Here is a 10,726-nt window from a genome sequence, read left to right on the forward strand (position 1 = left end):
ATGCTTCCAGATTGTTGTTGCTATTCAGTGGTTTTCAGTCATGTCTGACTCTTCATTATACCATTTGGGGTTTTCTTGGCAAAGATACTATAGTGCTTTGCCATTTCCTTCTCTAGCTCATTTTATAGATGAGGCAAACAGACTTATATGACTTGCCTAGGGTCACACAGCTAGTAAGTGTCTAAGGCCAGATTTGAACTCAGGAAGATGAGTCTTCCTGACTTCAGGCCAGGCACTCTAGTCACTGTGTCACCTGGAAAGGGACACACAAAAACATTAAAAATAATAATAACAATGAATAGTGTTAGCTGAAGGGGAAGAGAAAGGGAGGTGATCTACTTGACTAGGAGGAAAAGGAATGGAGGGAGAAATTAAATAACAGATAAAATCAGGAAAAAAGAAAGGAACTTAAAAGAAAAATCCCAAATGGAAAGGAGTAACAAATGGGAGGGGGGATTGAGAGTAAGAGGAAGAGGGCCACTGGGAATAAAGCCCCATTTAACATAGTATTATGTTTACAGCACAAAAAAAGGGGCAAAAAATCATAGCTTGAGAAAAACCTATCTTAGAGACAAATGGAGAAAAATTTAACCTAACACAACTTTAAATGTGGATGGATTAAACAATCCAACAGAATTAACAAGAGTGACAGATTGAAGAAGAAAACAAAAACCCTGCAATCTGTTGCTTACAAGAAACCCATTTAAATAACAATTATACACACAAAATTAAACTAAAGGGATAGAAAAAAAATATTGTGCACCAAGTGAATCCATAAAAGCAGATCTATCTGACAAAAACAATCATTCAAAAAAATAAAGAGATAAACAAGGAAACTATATTATGATGAAAGGAAATATGGACAACAAACAAATATCAGCAAATTTATATGTTCCAAATGCCTTAGGATCCAAATTCATAAAGGAAACCTTAACTAGCTATAAGAATACATAGACAATAACACAATAGTGACAGGAGACATCAATATCTCTTTCTCTCACACTTTTGCATAAATCCAATAGAAAGATAAACAAAACGGGAAAATATGGATCTGAACAAATTACAGTTATCCCTTGCACAATGCAGGTGTTAGGAGCATGGTGCCCCCACTGTCTGGAAAATCAAGGCAAAAATATTTTGGCCTTTCCTTCATAATAGAGAAGAAGTCTGTTTTTTTTTTCTTTTTCTTTTATGCAGTATTGATACTACTTTATTGTATAATGTGGGTTAAGTATTTGGTCATAAGCCATACATAGGTCAATGTTAAGTAAAAATACTACACATATTTTATGCATTTCTGAGTTTGGAAATTGTGTCATCTGTGTCATCTCTTGGCCTTTGCATGTTGTCTGTGGCTTCCGCAAAACTCTCCAAAAAATCTCATTTTATTTCTTATGCTGACCTGCAATATGTTGAAACCACAATGGGAAAAGTCACAATGTAGAATGGATAATTGTAGAGCTAAAAGACTTTTGGCATCTTCTGAATGGGACTATAAAACGAACATACATGTTTCTCAGTACCACATAGAACTTTTACAAAAATTGATCATGTAGTAGGGCACAGAGATATTGTAAATTTTTATAACAAGGCAGAAATACTTGATATGCATCTTATAGATCATAACACAATAAAAATAATAATTGGTTCAGAGACTACAAACAAAAGACTGAGATCCAAACAGAAACTTTACAGTGAAATTCAAAATAATGATTGAGTCAAAAAATATATCATAGAAACAATTAATAATTTGTGAAAGAAAATGATAATGACAAAACAACATACCAAAAGTCCTGTCATACAGCTAAAGCAGTTCTCAGGAGAAATAGCATATCCTTACAAACATACATTTAAAAAAAACAGAAAAAGAGAGTAAATGAACTGAATATGCAATTCAAAAGATTGGAAAGCAACCAAATAAACAAAACTAAAACAAGCATACAAGAGGAGATATTAAAAATTACAGAAATAGATAAATTGAAAACAAAAAAGAAATGATAAAACTAAAAGTTTATTCTTTGAAAATAATAAAATTGATAAACCTCTAGCTAATTGAATTTAAAAGAAGGCAGAAAATCAAGTCAATAAAATAGCAAATGAACAAGGTAAAATTAAAACAAAATGAGGAGAAATAAAAAAAAATCAGATCATATTATGTACAGTTAAAAGCCAACAAAACTGAGAACATGAAAGAAATAGAATGCCTTAAAAAAAATAAAATACTCAGACTATCAGAAAACCACATAAAGATCTTAAATAGCCAAATCTCAGAAAAAGAAAGAGATCTAGCTGCACAGGAACAATTGGGGGGAGGGGTTGGAAATCTTCTAGTCCTGATGGATTCACAGGAGTATTCTATCAAACTTTCAAAGAACAATTAGTACCTTTTTAAAAGATTTTTTATAAAAAACTGAGAAAGTAACCTATCAGAATCCTTTTATGAGACAAATATAATTCCAAGACCTAAAATTGTAAAAGATAAAACATAGAAGGAAAGTTATAGGCCAATGTCATTAATGTATATTGACTCAATTTTTTAAAAAAATCTGTTAAATGGACAATGGCAATTTATCCAAGATATCATTCATTATGACAAAGAAGGATTTATTCCATGGATGCAAAAATGGTTCAACATTAAGAAAACAATGACCATAATTAATCATATTAAACAACAAAACATCCAAAACCACATGATCATCTCCACTGATGCAGAAAAATCTGCAGACAAAATAAAACATTCTCTTATGACAAAAATTCTACAAAGTATAGGCATAGAGGGTTCTTTTTTAATGTCACAAAACCATTTATCTAAAATCAAAAGCAAACATTCTGGAAATGCTAGCAATTGCAATAAAACGAGAAAGAAATTAAAGACATAAAGAGAAGCAAAGAGATAATACTATCCCTATTTGCTGATGACATGGTGGTATACTAGCAAAATCCTAGAGAATCAGAAAGATACTAATTGAGGCAATTAATAGCTTCAACAAAGTGTGATAAATGTATAACAAACTAGTTGATATAGCCATAGCTAAAATGAATGCAAAATATTTTAGCTATCCTCTTATTTTAATTTTTTCCCTTTTGATTAAAATAGCTGATTTTTTTTACCAGACAGAAAAGTATCTTGTATTTCCTCTCTATTTGCAAAACAAAGGTTGACTATTTGATGTTTAACTTGCACACTATGATCGAGTGGCATCTATTCTATCAAAAATTACAAATAGACAAATTTAGATTTTTTTTAATACGCTGCATTATAGCATCTTAGAAACCTAGTATTTAGAGCTAGAAGAGAAGTTAGTGATAATTTGGTCCAGATCCTGTACCTGGAAGGAAGGGAGGAAGGAAGGAAGGAAGGAAGGAAGGAAGGATGAACTCATTAAGTGCTTACCACATGACTGACACTGTTGCTAAGTATTTTACAAATATTATCTCATTTGATCCTCATGACAACCCTGAAAGGTAACTGCTATTATTATCCCCATTTAAAGATGGGGAGACTAAGATAGATAGAGGTAAAGTGACTTGCCCAAGGTTACACAGCTAGCAAGTGTTTGAGGCCATATTTGAACTCAAGAAGATGAGTCTTCCTGACTCCAGGCCTACTGACCATGTTATCACTGCAGCTAGCCAACTTTGCCTTGTTAGTTATGCTTTGCTTGGTTGCATATGATTGATTGCTCTGTACAATGAATATGAGTGCACTTTTATAATATGTATTTATTATGTTCTGTATATACTTAGATATGGTTTCTGTAGTGTCTTCTCAAGTAATGTTCTGCCATGTCTAGTGTATATATTATTAATGTCTAGTTGATTCTTTCAGTTTCAACAATACCATAAATTGGTTACCTAGGAAACCAAGAAAATGACCCATGTTGTTTTAAAGTGCTATATTGTATAGTTACAGATTTCAAAGTTGGCCCTATAGATCTTTCAAGGAACTTAAAAATTTTTTGTCTCAGGAGAGAAATGTAATCCATGGTTCAAACTCTATTTGCATAAAGCTCTTCTTATTGGTGAAAGAAGTATTATCCACTCCCTCTGAGCCTCTGCTGGAGTTGGTGAGAGCTTAGGAGAGAAGAGATTCTGGTCTTCTTTTCCTACCCTTTGATTAATCACCTCTTGGTGATTACACAGCTCTTGGGGTCCACAGCCCAGCTTGGGAGAACACAAAAGAAGACTTTTGATTCCATCTACAATGACCTACTTACTATTCCTTATGCCTTGAATCTTCATCTTCCCCATCTCCACCTCTTAACTTCCCTGGCTTCCTTCAAGGCACACTTTCTGCAGGAGCCCTTTCCCTGTCCTTTCAGTGGACAGTACCTTTCTTTCTCAGATTATCTTCATCACATATATATGTACATATACATATATACATATACACACAAATGTGTGTGTATATACATATACATAATATACCTAGTTATTTGTTGCTGTTTGTGCCATAAGGTTGGAAGCTCTTTGAGAGTCTAGACTGCTTCTTGCTTTTATTTATATCTTCAGTGCTTATCATAATGCCTAACACAGAGTAATCACTTAAGAAAAACTTGTTTGACTCGATTCATTGCCTAATAATTATGTAGATTATAAAACTTACACAAAAATGTTAAAAAAAAAGAATGATAAAGATGAAATAATATTTAATTCTAGGGTCAATGGGAATCACTGGAGTTTATTGAGTAGGGAAGTAGCTTTGGCAGTTGTCCAGAAAAGTAGATTCAATAGAGGACAGACATGAGGCAGGTAGTTCAATTAGGAGGCTACTATAGCAGTCCAGACAGGAGGTAATGAGGACCTAGACAATGTAATTAGAAATAAGTGATGAGATAAGAGAGGTATCATAGAGGTAGAAATCACAAGATTTGATAATTAAATATGTGAAGTAATGGAGAATACAGAAGACACTTAGGTCGTCAACCTGGGTGACTGGAAGGGTGGCGGTTCCTCGGATAGTAAGAAAGAAGTTTGGAAGAAGGGAGAGCTTGGGGAGCAAAATAATATAATGAAATCCAAGATGCAGATCAGAAGTCACTCATGCTGCTCATTCTGTCCATCTCACTCTGTCCAACCCAAATTTTATAAAAAGGGTGGGGTGGGGTGGAAGTGGGTCTCTCATTCACCAGTCACTGTTCTAAAGCATGCTTCAAGGAGCATCTGCTAAAGCCAACATGTGATGTGGGACCCAGAAGGTAGCTGGGAGGGAAAGAGGAGGCATAGACATTTTGAAATGACACCTATACAGTTGTTGCTGTGGATATTTGGATTGCAGAAATCCAGAGAATGGAAACTTGTACATCAAAAGAAAGGGGGTGGCATGGAGTAATGTAGGTGGAGTTGTGTTTGAGAAGATCTCTATGATTTGGGGAGGGTAAAATATCCATTTTCCTACCCTTTGATTAATCACCTCTTGGTGATTACACACCTCTTGAGGTCCACAGCCCCAGCTTGGGAGAACACTATTCTAGAGAATCATTCACGTATTGTCAGTCAAGATCTGATGCACCTAACTTCTTGAGGCCTTAGTTTCTTCATTTGTAAATTCAGAGACCTAGAGTAGATGTTCTACAATTTCCCTTCCATATTTATAAGACAGGTCTCTTTGATTGAACTGAAAACTCTTTGAGGACAAAGACCATTTTTATTCCTTAATTTGAGAAGGAGGAGGAGGAGGAAAACAAGATGAGGAGGAGAAAGAGAAGGAGGAGAACAAGAAACAAGCTTTTATATAGTGCTTGAGAGTTTGCAAAGCATTTGTTACAAATATCTCATTTTATCCTCACAATAATCCTGAGAGATAAAATCTCTCAGGCAAACAGAAGGTAAATGACTGGGCCAAGGTCACATAGCTAATAACTCAGTTCTTCCTGATTCTATGTCCAATGCTCTGTCCACTGCACCACCTAGATGCTTCTAAGGGCTAAAATGGTGCCACAGTCCTCAGTACCTGAAAATTCCCTGCTGTCTTATTGACTAGCCCCATATCACCCATATATATTTCCTTCATTACAACCTACTAGTTATTGGATTCATTAATATATTCATCATTGACTCAGGCATCCAGGTATCTATTTTGTTGGAGCTGATTGTCATCATCCATCATTGTCCTTTCTGCAAAAGCTTTTTTCCTTTTTTTAAAAAATAGGCCTTTTGTCAATCTATACTGCTCCAAATACTCTGATCTATCTGTGTGAGGTGCCCCCACCCCCCACCATGTGTAGTCTTCAGTGTTTCTCAAAGCTCTGGCCCTGCCACTGGCAAGAAAGCTTTATTCGTTCACATATGTATTGGTTCACACAACCCCCATTTTATAAACACAACAGTCATTCAGTCTAGCTCCTTATTCACACTCCCACACATAGACACACATACTCTGTGTGCAAACTGATGATCCCCCACAAGTTGCTCTCACACACAGAGGGTATAGATTTGCATGGGTTCTTTTTGAAATCTTTGGAGTTTCAACTTTCCAGGGTTTTGCAAACTCAATGGATAAAACTGTGCAATTGCAAGATTCCTTAAAATCTCCCTTCCAGGCTGCCCAACATTTATTTTGGCAGCAGGTACCTGGAGAGTTTCTGAAAGCCTCAGTTTGGCCTGGCCTCAGAGCTACTGGCACAGTAAAGATTAATAAGGCTTATTTAGCTGAACTCCTCATGCTGCAATGTGATCCTTTACCATGAAATGGGCAAGATTCTTTGTTTGCAATGAACAAAAGTGAAGCCAAAAAGGGCTGACTGTGACATGCAAAAATAAGAAACAATCAGGAACTTTGTATGTTTTCAGTTAGTAAACTGATGGCTAGAAATCCGTGCCCTCTGCCTACCCCCTGTACCATTTACAATTCACAAGAATGAAAGATCCAAGTCTAGAGTTTAGAGTGTTATGGTTTTTTCTTTTTCTTTTCTTTTTTTCTCTTTCTTCTTCCTTCCTTCCTTCCTTTCTTTTTGAGGCATGTACAAGGTACCAAAGAGATTATGCACCTTGAATTGTTTTTTCGTTAGATAAAGAAAGCAAGATTTAAAAGTATTACCCAATCCAAAAATCTGCTTTAGGAATGGTTGAGGTATTCCCAAATATTTATGTTTTTACCTTTGGAAACCAAGCTGTTAATGTTAGATTGATTATGAACCCAGGCAAAAATCACTTTTCACAGGTAAGACACAAGAAGCATGGAATTAAATTTAAAAAAAAAAAGAAAAACATTTCAGGTATTGGTGGGGAAGCAGAAAGCAGCTGTAAATCAAACAAGATACAGCTCCAGACGCCTCTGTGCAAGCAGGTAGGAAGACAAGTCAGCAGAGAGCCAAGCCTTTAAAACCCCTGGCATCCTGGAATTCCGGAGAAGCCCTGGACGCCCCCACGTGCTCGATAACTCCTATCTGTTTAACACAAACCATCTCATTGCGTTCTTCAGAAGAGGAAGAAAAAAATCCCAGGCAAACATTCAGTTTGTGAATCAAAGAGTTGAGGCTGCCAGCACATAATCAATTCTATGCAGACAGAAACATTAAAAGGGGGAAAAAAAATCTGTCCTTACCTAAAAGGCATGGCAGACAGGGCAGTGCTATGTTTTCACTGTACCCAACTCAGTGTTTTCTGTTTCATTCGGTCAACGCTCTAACGCTATTGAGAAGAGTTCCTGGGGTTTTCGGATCTTTCTTCAAGAGTTTTAATCACTGGCTTCCCCAGTCCCGGTTTAACAAATACCGCTGTCTTCTGTCAATATTTGTATGCAGCACCACATCGGGCAGCAGGCCAACATGCAGGGTTTCAAGAGGCAGGGGTAGAAAACTGACACCCTAACAAACACACGCCCGGCTTTGTGTCTTTTAAGATGGTGCTAAAAGTGTCATCTTTGATTCTGACAGGAGCTAAAGATAGCCTCTTTTATGACTTTCTCCGCTTCCCCTAAATGCTCTGCTAGCTAGTGCTGTGGGGGAAAGGGGGGGGGTAGCGGCGGGGGTGTCCTTGGGCAAAAAAAAAATGTTTGTTTTTTTGTCTCCCTGCCCCAAAGTTCTCCCTCACAATCACATGGCTTTCCTTTCCACCAGCTGCACTTTAAATGTATTTTAATTGGCTGGAATGTAGAAAGAATCCATTTGGCAGTCATTTACATTTGAAGCACGCCCAGGGCAGCTGAAACAGGCCCCAGAAGCAGCCGATTACTTCATCAAAAGCTGTACTTAGAATACCATTGACTCCTACATAACTACAGTGAACTCTATTCTATAGCGGAGATGAAGTAATTAATAATTTTCTGTGAAAATTCTTCATTAAACTAAAAGCTTAAAAAAAAATCCCCCCTAACCCATTCCTACACAACAGTTTCTCTGAAAGGAGATTTGATTTATGGACCTAGGTTTTATTCCTCGCAAACACTGTGAAGCATTACAAGACAGTGTAAATAAGTTGGTTTGCCTGAACAGTTAATTTAAGTCATTTTCCTTTTGAATAATCCCCTGAGAAACATTGTTCTATTATTTCCTTACACTTAGCCATGAGCTACAATAAATATTGGCAATACTTGTGGCATTTCCTCTTCCTTTCCATTTTTCAGAGTGGGTTACAATAATGATGCCCTGGACTCTGCTAGAACTTGCAACGAATAAATTCACCTGGAGTCAAAGTGTTAGAAGAACTTATGCAGAATTTGTGAGCCTAAGAGTTAAAGTGCTATGCATGGGAAGGGGGATCCCAAAATGTTAACTCTGGAAAACAGAAGAAAATACATACTGAGAAAAGCACAAAAGAGACTCATGAAAAGGCCATATATTTAATTAACATAATCACCCAGAAATAAAGTCATGCTAGAGCCAGTGTAGCTATGTTTTCAAAGGCTCTCTCACATACTGAAACTGTATCTATGTGGAGAAAGTGTACTGTGAAATTTGTCCTAAGAAGCTTTTTCCCCCCCATTTCTGGTCCTCCAACAAGACAATGGGGGAGAAAATGCTGTGTTTGCAGTCCATATTGTTTGGCAGAGATCAGGAGGGGGAAGAGGAAAGAGTAATAACTTTAATTGGTTATGAGTTTGAACTTGGACTCTGAACTAAGAGGTCTTTCCAGGAAAATCATGGAATAATAATAAGTAGAAGAATAGGACATAAGGTGTGAGACAAGGAGACAGACATAGCAGGATATCTGGATCAGTACTAGGACTGTACCTGAGAAGAACAGGCAAGTTCAACTCTTCTTGATGATGTCCATATTCCCTCTCCTTGGCCCTCTCTTTGCCCAAATTATTATGGTTTCAGTCTTTTGGGGGTAATTAATTAAAAATTAGAACAAAGTTTCCATTGTGCAAAACATACAGAATTTGCAAGTAGAGCTGACTGTTAACAGAGGCTGCCGAAAACTTAGTGGCTCATGAGTCACATACGAAGTGAAAATATGAGGAAGTCACATCTGAGACTTCCCTCCTCCCTGCTACAAGTATAACATTAGAGATGAACAGGTCATACCACTTCATTATCCTACCTTTAATTCCCTTGCATTGCCTGACATCTCTTCCTGAGCTAGAATTGTTTGAGAAAGAACTTTCTCTATTCATGATAAAGTGCTTACCCAGAATTTTCAATCCTACAAACCTGTTTTGATGCAGCAGATTCTTTGTACTTACTAACAGAGGTTGATGTTCTCATAAATTATAGGGCTTGCTTGGATCTTTTTTTTTCTTTCTATTTTTCTATTCTCCTTTCAGAGAAACTGTTGTGTAGGAATGGGTTAGGGAAGATTTTTTTTAAGCTTTTAGATTAATGAAGAATTTTCACAGAAAATTATTAATTACTTCACCTCCGCTGTAGAACAGAGTTCACTGTAGTTATGTAGGAGTCAAAGATATTCTAAGTACAGCTTTTGATGAAGTAATCAGCTGCTCCTGGGGCGTGCTATATCCTATATTTTGTTAATTCATAAGTTAAGTTTGGATTTTGCATTCTTATTGTTCTTAATCTTTTCTCTCTCTTTTTCTCTCTCTTTTTTTAAAATAAGGGCTTAATTATTTATTCAGGGATGGGATATATTCTGATCATGAAACTCACTCCATTTAAATCTCATCCAAAAATTAGAAAGGTATGTTTTCTTCTTCTGGCTAGCAAGCATTCTGCTCCTATTAGTACTGGTCTGGGCATCCAACAAAAATCTGGGGTCCAGGATATTTAGCCCTTAAAATTTGTTTTAATTCTTTCATTTTTAATACTCCCATAGCCCTTAGAGAATTTCAAACTGTATCAGTCCTCCATCCCTAGCTTGTTGGTAGATGACCGAGTTGGGCAAAGCCAGTAGCTACAACCAGACTTTGATTTTCTAGACTGTTTTCGCACTGTTTGGGTACAAAACCGGGGCAGGTAGCATTTGCAGTGGATAGAGCACAGGGCCTGGACTCTGGGGGATCTAAGTTCAAATCTGGCCTCAGATACTTATTAGCTGTGTAACCCAGGGCAAGTCATTTAACCCTATTGGTCTCAGTTTCCTCATCTGTAAAATAATCTGGAGAAGGAAATGGCAAACCACTCTAGTATCTTTGCTAAGAAAACCCCAAATAAGGTCATGAAGAATTGGATACACCTAATCAACTGAACAACAAAAGTATGAAACTATGAACCAACTCTTTCTGGAATGATCCATTCTTGAGCCCAGTCCAGTTCTACTTTTGCCCACAATGAAAGAAAGGAAACTCAGAGGTTACTAAGCTCCTCTAACTTGTATCTAAACTGTA

General features: G+C 36.7%; 1 protein-coding gene across 1 annotated transcript in view; it reads right to left on the bottom strand.

Annotated features, from left to right (window-relative positions):
* Positions 1-7,895, bottom strand: part of NCKAP5 (NCK associated protein 5) — a 1,104,295-nt gene extending 1,096,400 nt beyond the window's left edge. The window contains exon 1 of the mRNA XM_021009468.2: positions 7,547-7,895. The gene's annotated coding sequence lies outside the window, so the exon portion shown is untranslated. The remainder of the gene's footprint in view (positions 1-7,546) is intronic.
* Between the last annotated feature and the right edge of the window lie 2,831 nt (positions 7,896-10,726).

The sequence above is a fragment of the Phascolarctos cinereus genome, unplaced genomic scaffold (genome assembly GCF_003287225.1).
Source record: "Phascolarctos cinereus isolate Bilbo 61053 unplaced genomic scaffold, phaCin_HiC Scaffold_726;HRSCAF=1367, whole genome shotgun sequence".
Classification (NCBI taxonomy): Eukaryota; Metazoa; Chordata; class Mammalia; order Diprotodontia; family Phascolarctidae; genus Phascolarctos; species Phascolarctos cinereus.